Source organism: Trichosurus vulpecula, chromosome 4, assembly GCF_011100635.1.
Source record: "Trichosurus vulpecula isolate mTriVul1 chromosome 4, mTriVul1.pri, whole genome shotgun sequence".
Lineage (NCBI taxonomy): Eukaryota > Metazoa > Chordata > Mammalia > Diprotodontia > Phalangeridae > Trichosurus > Trichosurus vulpecula.
Window position 1 is genome coordinate 440,568,836 of NC_050576.1, and position 13,075 is coordinate 440,581,910.

Sequence of the window (13,075 nt, forward strand, 5' to 3'; positions counted from 1 at the left end):
CTTATAGTCTCAGAGCTGGCAGGTCCCTCAGAGCCAGACATGACCAAGGACCCCCAACCACAGCCCAACAAAGGTTCTCTCAGCTTGGAGATTTCCAAGGAGGGGGTCACCACCTCCTGAGACCCCTGGGCTAATTTGGGGCTGTTCTCACTGCTGGGATCCTCAACCTGTTGGTGCACCTTCCCACCCGGCACTTGGTTCCATCCTCTGAGGCCAGAACAAGGCTCAGCCCCTTTTACGTCACAGCTGTACAAACCCTAGAAGACAGCATTCATGTTGCCCCGCCTAGATAACCCGAGGATCCGCAGCAAGCCCAGATGGCTCGGCCCCCTCCCTGGGGGCAAATAGCACTCAGGCTGGCTCCTGGTCAGAGCAGCTGAGCCTGCTAAGCCCAAGGGCCTGGGGAAGAACCAGCCACCAATCTTGGGCTCTGAGAGGCCCTTTTAGGGAAGGCGTGGGAGTGCCTGCCAATGGTTGGGGCCTCAGGAGCACAGGCAGGCTAAATTTAACAGGTCTCAGACCTCGGGGCTGCCAGGCTTGCCAGCCTTCCCTCCTCTTCAAGGAGCCAGTCGGAGTCTTCCCACAATGGGTCAGATGGCCGCTGCCAGTGTGAGTGCCCCTGGCTGGAGGCAACAACAGTGGTGGCACATTCTCTCTTGCCCAAACCTCCTCCTGTCTTTGCCTGCCCTGTGTCTGTCCTTGGCACCATCCTGGCCATCCCCCTAGATGGGGTCTTCAAGCCTGGGAGTCCTCTCTGGTCTGAGTCAGTCACTGACTCTCCCCCATCCATTCCGGTCTTCTAGGGAGGCCATGGAGAAACTGGCAGACATCCAGAAGGGAAGAGGACCATCTTGGTGAAGTGCCTCAGGTCCACACCATACAAGGGCTGCGTGAAGGGATTGAGGCACTGAGTGCCGTGAGGGAAAGCTGGGGGTGGGGCAGGGGAGAGGAGTATGCCAGGCTCTTCAAGGAGGGACAGATTCTATGGACGCCAAGGGAATTACATTGTTCTGCTGGCCCCACACAGAACAACGTCAAAGTGGGGAGCAGCAAAGGGCTGGGGAGGGATTGCAGAGGAAGATTTAGACTTGAAGTTAAGAACCACTTCTTACCAATGAGAGCAATCCTTTCAAGGAGGCGGCTTCTCTCTCACCCGAAGCCTATAAGCACAGGTTACCCAGCCCACCGGGGTGGATCTCCTAGAGGGGATTCTGCCCAAATGAAGGTCAGTCTCCATGGCCTCAGGGGCCCCTTGAAGCTCTACCTCAGGTCGGTGGGGGTGAGTAAGGGAAGGAGCCGAGGGAGCATAGAGGGACAGATGGTGGCAGAGAGGAGTGGACCCCTGCAGGGTCTCTTCTGGGCACCACCAAGTCCCAGGAGCCCCCAGGGGCGCCCAAAGCAGCCCCAGACCCTCTGCCCCCTGCCCTTCTCTTTCCTTGGAGTGACAGACACAGACCCTCCAGCTGCTGCTTACCCTCTCCCTTCTGGCCCTTCCTCAGATCCCCATCACTAGCCAGCTGGGGGCTGCCTTGGTTCATAGGTGCACTTGCTGGTAGCTCCCTGCTCTTCCTCCCCTCACTTCATGGACAGGCAGGGTCTGGTGGCCTAATGCCCATGACAGCTGTGGCCTCCCCGGTCCTTCCCCTCCAGGCTTTGGTTGGCCATCTGAATTCCCAGCCTTCTAGGCAAGAAGGAATTCTATTGATCAATTCCTCCACAAAGAAGCTTTCTTTCCCATTAGAGAAGCCTCCAGATATAGAGATCATTCAGCATCCTGTCCTGAGGGACAGACAGAACTTTCTCCTACTGGGTGGGAGACCATTTCTGAATGTGGTTAATGGTGATGAGAGGCAGCCAGAGGCTTCTCAAAGCTGGGGAGAGCTTACAGCTCTTCCCTTTGCCCCAGTGACATCTTAGTGGCCAAACCCAAAGGCCTTTTCTCAGGCCTCATTCTCCTGGGCCTCTCTGCAGCCTTGGACACTGTTGGTCAATCTCTCCTCCTGGAGACTCTCTTCTCTCTGGGCTTTCAGGACACCCCCTCACTCTTCTCTTGTGGTTTCCCTCCTCCCTCTCTGACCACTCCCCCTCTGTCTCCTTTGCTAGATCTTCATTCACACCCTGGGGGTGTCCCTCAGGCTCTTTCTTGGGCCTTCTTCTCTTCCTATGCTCTCACTCATGTGGTGATCTCATCAGCTCCCACGGATTCAATTATTATCCCTATGTAGATGATTCCCAGGTGTGTGGGTGATTGAGATACAGACACAGACACAGACTTTGATATAGACACAGACACAGACATAGACACAGACATAGAAATAAACATAAATATAGACATAGACACAGACATAGACATAGAAATAAATATAGACATAAACATAGACACAGACACAGACATAGATATGGTCATAGACACAGACACGGACACGGACATAGACATAGACATAGAAATAAACATAAATATAGACATAGAAATAGACACAGACATAGACATAGACATAGAAATAAATATAGACATAAACATAGACACAGACACAGACATAGATATGGTCATAGACACAGACACGGACACGGACATAGACATAGACATAGAAATAAACATAAATATAGACATAGAAATAGACACAGACATAGACATAGAAATAAATATAGACATAAACATAGACACAGACACAGACATAGATATGGTCATAGACACAGACATGGACACAGACATAGACATAGACACAGACATAGACATAGAAATAAATATAGACATAAACATAGACACAGACACAGACATAGATATGGTCATAGACACAGACACGGACACGGACATAGACATAGACACAGACATAGACATAGAAATAAACACAGACATAGACATAGATATAAACAGACATAGATACAGACATAGATATGGACATAGACACAGATATAGACACAGATATAATAGCTAGCGTTTATACAGCAATTTGAGCAATGAATTTTACAAATTGACTGACCTCCCCGGCTTTCTTTAAATCCCTCCTACTGTAGGAAGCCTTTGCCAGCCCTTCTTAGTTCCAGAGCCTTCCCTCTCTTAATGATTTCCTACTTACCATGTATTTTTACCATGCTTGTTTGCTTGTTGCCTCCCTCACTAGACTGTGAGATCCTAGAGAGCAGGGACAGTCTTGGGCCTCTTTTTTGTATTCCCAGTGCTCAGTATAATGCCTGGCACAGGGTAGGTGCTTAAAAAATGTTGACTGACAAATATTATCTTATTTGATCCTCACAGCAACTCTAAGAGGTAGGTAATATAATTATCCTCATTTTACCAATGAAGAAACTGAAGCAGAGAAAGGTACAGTAACTTTCCTCAGGTCCCACAGCTAGCATGTCTAAACCAGGCCTGGATTTGAACTCAGGTCTTCCAGATTCCAAGTCCATCCTTGTCTGCCTTGAGCCATCTAACTGTGTAGGTTTCTCTCCTGTTCTCCAGTCTTGAATCTCCAGCTGTCTAATGAGCATCTTGGACTGGATGTCCAACACGCATCTTAAACCCAGCATGTCCAGAACGGAACTCCTTTTTGCCTCCCTCTTCCTACCTCCTGATGACTGTTGAGAGCACCACCATTTTCCTGGTCCTCCAGGCTGGAAGCCTGGCTATTCTCCTCAGCTCCTCACTCTCTCTTGCCCCACAGACCCATGTGTTGCCAAGCTTCTGCCTTTAAAGCTTCTTTTACCCGCTGCCCTCCTAATTGCCCTGCAGCTTCTCTGGTCCTCATCTGGGCTTCTATCCCAACCAATTGGAGCTCAGTTAGCTGTGGCAGTTCCCTCCTGATTCTCTGGCATGTAAAGCCCTTCCCAAGCCTCCCCCTCCTACCTTTCTAGCCTGTTGTCCCACTCACCACACTCCAGACAGACTGGCCTTCTTCACTGTGCCTCCCACAACACAATCTCTCCTCTCCAGGCCTGAGTACTGGCCATCGTCTGTGCCTGGAATGTGTTCCTCCTTCATGGCCTCTACCTTGTAGAGCCCAGGTCCCTGCTGAGGCCACATCCTGCTGCCACTATGCTGCCACACACAGCTGCCAATATTTCCCTCCATCTGGTACCAAGGAGACAGCTGTGTCTAAATGTGCCAAATAGAGGGAATGGAAGAGGGCTGAGAGCAGAGGGTGCTGGGAACTGGGCAGTGGGAGGTTAGGGGTGATGAGGGAAGGGGCTTGGGAAGTGGGGCCAGATGCCTCCACTCAGGCTGAGGGCCTTGGGCTTAGCCTGGAGGACCACAGGGAGCCTGGAAGGTCCTGGAACTGAGGAGAGATCTGAGCCCAGCTGCCTTTGTAGGGAATCCTACTGGCAGTGACCTTCACAGGCATGAAGTCTGCTTGTTGCTTGTGCACCAGGAGGGAATGGTGAGGGTGTGGGGGAGGCGGTTGGAGGGGGAATGGGGGTGGGCAGATACCGGGGAGGCTTCCCAGGAAACTTCAGCATCAGCAACCCGTTCTTCCCCAGCATCCCCCAGCCCATATCACACACGTGGCAATTCCCTCATGGATTTTTTGTTTGTCTGGGAAGGCTGGCTGTTTACCTTGGAATCCTGCTTCTGGTCTGAGGTGGTCACAACCTCACAGTGGGACCAGGTCTCCCACACCATGTAAGCACCAGGGACCTGAAGCCAGGACACCTTTGTGCCCTCCCCAGGGACACAGCAGCCTGTAGGGCAACAAGTCAGGGCTGGGTCATTGGACTCTTCCCAAACTCTCTCTGAAAGCCCTGCAGGACCAAATGAGCCTCCAGCCTCTGGAGGGAACGCCGAGGGATGGGGGAGATGGATGATCAGAGGAAGCTGCTTGATCCCTGAGCCGCTGGAACCCCCAAGCTTCTGCTGATCAGAAATAGCCTGAGATGTCTTCAGAGAGGAGCCTGGAGGGCATCAGAGGCATCTCACAGGGAGCTGTCACCTCCCCCGACCCCAGCTAGCCCTCTTACTACCAAGAAGCCCCCCATCCTTCCAGCCACCCTGACCCCCAGCTTGGGGTCTTCCTTGACTCCTCCCTTTCCTCAGCCCCAGACCCAACAGTGGCCAAGTCGTGTGGATTCTGTGTCTTCAACATCTCGTATCTGTCCCCAAGCGGCCACTCCCAGTCATGGCCCCAGCTCAGACCCTCACGACCAAGAACTTCCTGAGTGGTCTACAGGCTCTTCTCTCTCCAGCCCACTCTCTACGACTCTGCCAAAAGCAAAGGTCTGACAAGGTCACTCCCTTGCTCACAAAGCTGCTGTGGTTCCCCGTTACCCCAGCTTGGCATGTAAATTAATAGCTAGCCTTTACATATTGCTTTAAGTTTAGAAAGCCCTTTGCAAATATTATCTCAACCTGGTGGTGGTGGTGGGGGCTGTTATCATCCCAATTTTACAGATGAGGAAACTGAGGCAGAGAGGGACCAAGTGACTGGTCTAGGGTCACACAGCCAGGAAGTTTCCAGCTCCAGGCCCAGCATTCCATCCGCCTCATAGTCGTCCCCTTCTTCCATGCCTTTGCTCAAGCCTCCCCACCCCTGCCCTGCCTCTGCTATGCTTGGAATTCTAAGAATCTCTGGATTCCAGCTGGCAAAAATCATGAAAGATGGGAACACTTGATGCAGCAAGAGAAGAAAGCCACTACATTGTTGGTGAAGCGTTGAGCTTAATGCCATGGCCGAATCTTCCCCACGACCACTGCTTTCCAGCTTTCCTTTGTGTTGTCTTCCCAGATCAGAAAGTGAGCTCCTCAGGGCAGAGACTGACTCCCTTTCTGCTTATATGGGCACCCCCAGTCCTCAGCACCATGCCCCCCGGCACACAGCAAGGACTTCACACTGGCTGCCTTGCTTTGATGGGTAGGACATTTATCATCCTTCTCGCTGCCCCAGGTGTCTCTAAGACCTCTGTAAGCTCAGACAAAGCCTGCCCACGTCTGAGGTGGCAGCTTCCAGCCTGGGAGTTCCCTCCATGGGTGAAATCACACATCTGGACCCGACGCAGTATCCTGATGTGCGAGGAACCAAATCTGCCCACTCATCTCTGAGCTTTCGTGGTCATCACTCAGCTCAACATTTGGAGGTGGCTTAGAGAAGTCAGTCTCCTCTCTCCTCTCTCTGTTGCCATCTCCTTCTCTTCTCTCCCCTCCCTTTCCTCTTGTCTCTGTTCCTCTGCCTCTGTCCATGTCTGTCTGGCTCTCTTCTTTGTGTCTCTGTCTTTGGTTCTCTCTCTTCCCTCCCCCTTTCTCTGTCCCTCCCTCTCTCTCTCTCTCTCTCTCTCCTGCCCCCTCCCCCACTCTCTCAGTCCCTCTCCTCTCTTCCTCAATCTCTCTTCTCTTTCAATCTCTCTCTCTCCTTCCTTATCTTCTGTCTGCCTCTCTCTATCTCTTTCCACCCCTTCCTCCTCCTCCTGAAGCTCCCACAGGCTTGGGCTTAGTTATCATCTCTTGGAACTACCCAACCAGCCACTTCTGCCCTCTTGGAATCCAGCCCCAGCTGGTAGCTAGAGACCACCCTCCAGATCTCCAGACCTCCACTTGGCTGCCTCCAAATGCATCTCAAGTTCAGTCCCTCCACAAGGGAGCTTAGCAGCGGAGAGAACAAACTAACTCTTCGGCAGTTGCTGAGGGCTTCCCAGTATGTCTCCTGATAAACACACCTTTCCCTGCCCCTGAGCCCTCCTTCCTTGGCTCTCATCCCTGGCCCTGGGGGGAACTGTCTCCTTCCTTCTCTGGTGGATGCCTCCAGGAGAGAAGGGCCCTCCCCTGGGGCCACAAATGAAGGGCCACTCCAAGGTGAGCTGGATTGAAATATATATTTACACCATCACAGAATCCTCTATCCTTGGGCATCACCATCTTGTCATGACGATAGTCACCAAGGTAACGACAGATGCCGTTTATATGTCTCTTTAGTCGGTCACTCTGTAATTAACAGAACCCCCTTCCCTTGGAGGCTGGCTCTCTAGGACCTCCTCAGGAGCCCCCAAGGCCTCATGGGTGTCTGGGCTAGAGGACCATCATGAACCTGAGTTACCGGTCAGCTTCAGAAGAAAGAAGCAGGGCACACGGTGGGGAATGGAGGAAGAGGAAGGGGAATTGTGGAGGTCTGGAGATGAGATAAGGAGGGACAAAATAGTAAAGGGAAGTGGGAGGGTCTCCTTGGTGGCCCCTGGGACTCTTTGTGTTGGTAAGCAAAATGGGCTCCTTAGCACTTAGTGCCCTTGAAGAGTTTGGCTTTTGTTTGCTTTGAGTAATTCAGTGTATTTCATTGAGTCTTACTAAGTGCTAAGCCCCAGGGCCTAACCCCTATTAGGTGTTAACCTAACCTATGTGGGTGTGGATTGGTAACTAAGGTGGGGCCCAAGGTGGGGCTAACTCAGGGGAGGGCCTAGTTTTACACATGAGTTTGAGACCACATGGGTTTAAGTCGCCTCTCTGTGAGGATTCTAGGTCACCTGGGTGAGTCGCATGTGTGACTCACCCCTGACGCTGAAAAAGATATAAAGCCAGGCCTTGGCCTCCTCTTCCTTGGAGCTCATTCCTGCAGCCATGGTGGCGCGCCTGACTCTGGGCCAGCCCTTGTTCTGAGCTCCCGGGCTGAACCTAGATGTTGGTAACTATGAATCTGTATTGGGTCTGTCCGTTGATGTTCGTACTTTGTTTGTAATTTGCTCTGAAGTTCAGGGTGCTGGCTTTTTCCCCTGAACTAAGTGAATGACATTTGTGTGCTGAATTAAAGTAAGCTTGTCAACTCCTTCACCTTGCTTTCCTTAGTTAAGCAGATCAAAAGAACCTGTGCTGTTGGCAGCTTTCTGGGTGCTGGCTGTGGGTGGATCTTACACCCCCACAGAAGCTGCTAGCCAGATGGTGGAAACACTCTTTCAAAGAAGAACTCGACCAAGGAAAATTCTCTTTCAATCAACCACCACATGGCACTTGGTGAAGGTCTCTCTGAAGAGCTTTGAGCAGGGTCCAGGTACCTTCTCCCTACCACCTCCAGGAACCTTATTAAGGAGATACTGTGGGGGGAAAGCCAGAGGTCCCTCTGGCTCTGAAGCCCCACAAGCTGCCCCTTGACCAGTTCTGGGCCTCACCCCCCTCAGGGAACCTTATTGAGGAGATCCTGTGGTGGGGAAAGCTGGAGGTCCCTCTGGCTCTCAGGCCCCACAAGCTGCCCCTTGCCCAGTTCCGGGCTGGGGGCATCTGGCTGCCCTCACCATCTCTGGTGGGTGGCTCAAGGGGATGGGAACCCCAAGAAGGCAGAAATGCACATTCACACATTTTCTCAGCAAAACTTTTATTTCTATAACCCCATGAGTATATGCCAATCATCTGTGCAAACCCAGAGTATCCCTCTGACCCCCCACACCCCCCACATCACAGCTGGCTACCGACATCACATGCAGGGAACATAATTGCAGGTGGAAAAGAATATTAGCTTTTGCCCATGAAAATAGGAAACCTCATTTGGCATTGATCTTCTGTAAGAGGGAAGAGTTATGGGCAGGTGGGCTGAGAGCGGTCCACCTGTGCAGACTCCTAAGCCCCACCCCCCAGGGCCTCAGTGAAGGTCCCCTCCTCCTGTTGTACAGTACGCAGACAAAAGTGGGGCTCCCTGCCTCCATCTCACCTCCCCAAGCCCACTCCTCCCAGGCCTGGAGTACAAGAAGTGCCCAGAGCACTTCACTGGGAGTGACCAAAGGGCTCCTTGGCCCTTTGCTGCTCTGCCCATGAACCCTACTTTGTCCAATGCTCAGGCTCCTCGAGCCAATGGGAGGGCAAGGATTCCTTGAGAGGATTGCTGGCTGAATTCAGGGTTCCAAGGATCCAGCACACAAATCAACATGCCTGGGGCAGGTCGTAGGATACATGTGTTGGTTCTGGCCTCTCCTGCCCATGTACCTTGTATCATTCATAGAATCTCAGCTGGAAAGAGCCTTTGAGGTCATCTGGTGCCAACCATGGGGCAGTTAGGGGCCCTGCAGGGGACAGAGCGCTGGGCCTGGAGTCAGGAAAACCTGAGGTCAAATCTGGCCTCAGACACTCACTAGCTGTGTGACCCTGGGCAAGTCACTTCATCCTGTTTGCCTCAGTTTCCTCATCTGTAAAACGAGCCGGAGAAGGAATGGCAAGCCGCTCCTGTGTCTTTGCCGAGAAAAATCCAAATGGTGTAATGAAGAGTCAGACCTGACCCAACAACAGCAATGCAAACCACCTGTTCCTGAGAAGGAATCCCCTGCAGCCTTAGAGACCTCCAGGGATGAAGAACTCACTACCACCGACTTTCGGCTATGTCAGGAAGCTTTTCTTTTTCCTCTAACTGACATCCATCTCCTGAAATTTCTTCCTTTGCTTCTGGCCCTGCAGAAGAAGGCGAGCCCGTCCTCCACAGGATGGCCTCTCAAACGCTTGAGAAAGGAGATCATTCTTTCTCTCCCAAGCCCTCTCATCCAGCACAAACATGCCCAGATTCTCCAACCAATCCTTGTATGGTGCAGACTTGAGTCTGTTCCCTATCCACTTGTCAAGGTCTCTCCTAGACTCTGGTGCCCAGAATGGAATGCCCTCCCCCAGATTAGTCCCATCAGCTGCCCTGGCTGCCATGTCACACCACTGCCACATGCCATGTTCCCTGCCAACAGCTGCCTGGATGTGCCTCCCTCTTCTCCCATTCGGGCCGTTGACTTTTTGAACCAAATGTTGCACTTTTCATTTATCACTGTGCAAATTCAGGGATTCCTGTGTTCTTACACTATAGACTATAGATGGTCCTTGAGAAATGTGCTTAAAATAAAGACAAGTTGGCTCCTACTTCCCTATTGCTTTCCAATCTCTTGGTGCTGGATTGGTTAGCTGGTGGCAGAAAGCACTAGGGTATTAGGTTTGGTCAGGAAAGGGCTCCTCTCCTGGACCCCTTCTCAGAGGACCCGCCCATTGGAGAGGGGCTGCTAAATGCAGAGGGCAGCCCACAGGGTCCAGTGCCCAGGAGCCCTAGCTTGGGACAGGGAAGCTGCCTGGTAAAGCAGGACGACACAGGCCCCCATCCACACCAGCCAAACAAACCCAGGAGAGCAAGACACTGCCCAGGGGCTCCAGGAAGAGTGGCTAGCAGCTGGCCAGGGGCATCAGAGGCTTAGGTCCAAATTCTCTTCCTGTGACACTTGTCAAGTTGGGGTTTCCTTTGCTTAAGGAAAGGGACACCTGCCCCCAACCCAAGAGGGAAAGCCCTGCCAAGGGCAGGTGGCTGCAGGATGGCTGCAGAGGTGTCAAGGAGCTGGGAGATGGCCTCTGGGCATGGAGTCTGTGAGCCACCAGTGCCCCCCCATCTGCTAGTGTGTTCTCCCCTCCTCCTCCTCCCAAGCTAAGTCATCCCTCCTGCCTTGAGTGGGGGCCCGGGCTGGGGAGGGGAGAGGATCCCTACTGACGAGACTTGAAATGTTCTACCTGCTTCCTTGCTCAGCCCCCTGGCTACTGGGGCTTGGAAGAAGTGCTCCCATTCTTTGGGCCTCGGTTTCCTCATTTGTCAGCTGAGGGGTTGGACCTCTGACATTCTAGTTCTATTCCTCCCGTTCCTTAGGCTCTTGTCTCCAGCTCTTCATAGCTGAACTTGGCTTCCCCACACGTGCCCATCACTCCAGGACTTGCCAAGCCCTGCAGATGTAGCACCCCGCTTCCTGGCCCTGTCTCTGTGGCAGGGGTCTGACTTCCCAAGGGCCACCAGCTTTAGCAGACATGCTGCCCTGCTTGGTCTCTAGCCTTCCAGGACCACAGTGCCCAAGTCTTTATAATGATGCCCAGGTTCTTACTGAACCCCCTGCCCTGGTAGCCTGAATGACAGGGAAGAGAGGGTGAGGGTCTAGAGCCATCTGGAGGATGGGACTCAACCCTGGGCCTGGGGTCGGCTTCGCCCACCCCACCCCATGGAAAGATTTCCCAAATCAGCCACTGAGCAAGGCTGATGACCCCCCTCCCAGTCTCCTGGTGCCCTGCCATCTGCTTCCCTCCTCATCCTCCTCCCTCAAACTCTCTCTTCCTCCTTCAATGCCAGCTATTATGGTCTTCAAGTGAGGAAGGGGTGGGTGGGCAGGCAGGGGGGGGGAGGTCACCAAAGTCCTTCAAGTTTTCTGAGGCTTTGGTGGGGAGGCTCAGTGGGGGGCCAAGGATAGGTCGATCGACTGTAGGGGGTGGGAGCTGGTGACCCAGGCTGGGCAGACAGCAGGCACAAGGGAAGGTCTTTTGTTCTGGTGGCTTAGAACTGTACCCCTCCTCAAACTGTTACCCCTAATGCTTCCTCCCCTGCAGTTGCCTCTGCCGACCCTCCTGGCCAAAGAGGACCCTGAAAGTTAAGACCAATAACACCCCAAAAAAGACCACAAAAACAGCAGAGGCAGAAGGGCAGAGTCGGAGGTGCCCCCTGCCCTGGGGGCAGCTGCTCGGCAGTGTTTCCCTTCAAAGACAAACAGTAAAGTTCTCTATACAAGAGCCTGGCCTCCCAAGCCCCGCCCCACTCCCAATGGACTATAGATGGTATAGGGTCTCCTGGGGCCTGAGCCCCTCCAGGAGATTGTGAACAAGCTCCATCTAATTGGCCCAAAGGTGCCAAGAGCAGGAAGCTGGGGGGAGGGGGCGTTGGGAGCCCTCCCCATTCTTCTGCTTCCCTCCCAGCTTCCTCAAGCATCGAAATGCCAGGAATGACTCCAAGTGTCCTCCTGTCCGTTCTCTCCTGCCCCCTCCCCCACCCCAGCCAGAGCCAGCCCGAGGAAGGGTCCATCTCTTCTGAGATCTCCAGAAAAGAGTGAGCCAGGCTTCTGAGACACCCGGATCCAGAAGCAGGTTCCTGGGCAGGTTCCAAGCATGGTCTCCACCTTTGACAGTCACCTCCTCTGGCCCCTTGGGGGGGAGGGGTCAAGCTTATGGGCTAGAAATTAGAGGGAAACCAGGCCAAACAAATGGCTGAAGATTCAGGGCCGGCCATGGGGGCACAGAGCCCCCATGCCCCTTCCTCCTGCTTCCTAAGTGTCCATATGAGACAGGGCCCCTGAACTCAGGCTTCTTGAAGAGAGAGGCAGACGGGCTGAGTCAGGTAGGAAAAGCAGGGAATTTCCGAATGCCAGTGGTGAACAGTGTGCCATCATCTCCAGAAGGTCCCCGAGAATTGGGGGGCTGCTGCTAAGTTCCCCTGCATCTTTCCCTGTGAACAAGGAATGTCACAGCCATGAGCTGGCTATCCATCTGGCCTTGGCCCTTCAGCAGTGCTAAGCCAGTCTGGAGAGTTGTCCACACCGGGTCCACCTCTCCCAACACCAGGAGTGGGCTGTGCCTTGGCAGGAGAAGCTCGAACCCTGAACAGTTGTCTGAGGCTGGTGACTCCAACAGACTTGCCAACTCCAAGGGGCCTAGCTGGTCAGGTTGGGCCCCCCAGGCCCTGGCAAGGGAAGGAGGCCTAGGCTCAGGGGCTTCTGTCTCTGTCTTCTAGGTCAGCCCATAAGGGCCACCTCCTCTCAAAGGGGCTGGAGTAAGAAGCTCCTGAATAGGAGCCAGCTGGGGAGCGGGGGCACTTCCTTAAGAGCCAAGCCTGGGAGCTGCTGTTCTCTGCCTTCCCTCCCCCACCCCAGGGTGGTCTCTGTTGGGCTTCAGCAAGGAGCCCAGGGAGCAAGGCTGGAAGGACCATGGAGACCAGGGGAGGGGGGCACCTCTAGAGAACCCTGGCCACTGGGCAAAGCCCCAAGAGTGGACAAGGGGCTTTACAGGGCCTGAGCAATGAGGACCAAGGGAGAGGGTGGGCTGGCTCTGGGCTGGGAGGACCTAAGCGTAGCCCAGCTCTGCCTCTCAAGGGCTGTGGGAGCTCAGACATCCCCACAGCTCCTGGGTGAAGAGGGAAGCCATGTGGGGGTGGGGGAGGGGCTGGGACTGTGCATAGCCTGCCTTGGCCCCTTCCTTCCTGTCCAGGGGCCTCCCTTGGACTCAGGGCCTCATCTGCAAAAAGAGATCGAGGACAGGCCTCTGAGGCCCTCCAGCTCCAATATGCTGTATTGAGTAAAAACTGTGAAGCTAGCCTTCCCGGGGATGTGAGGAAATGCTTAGATGGTT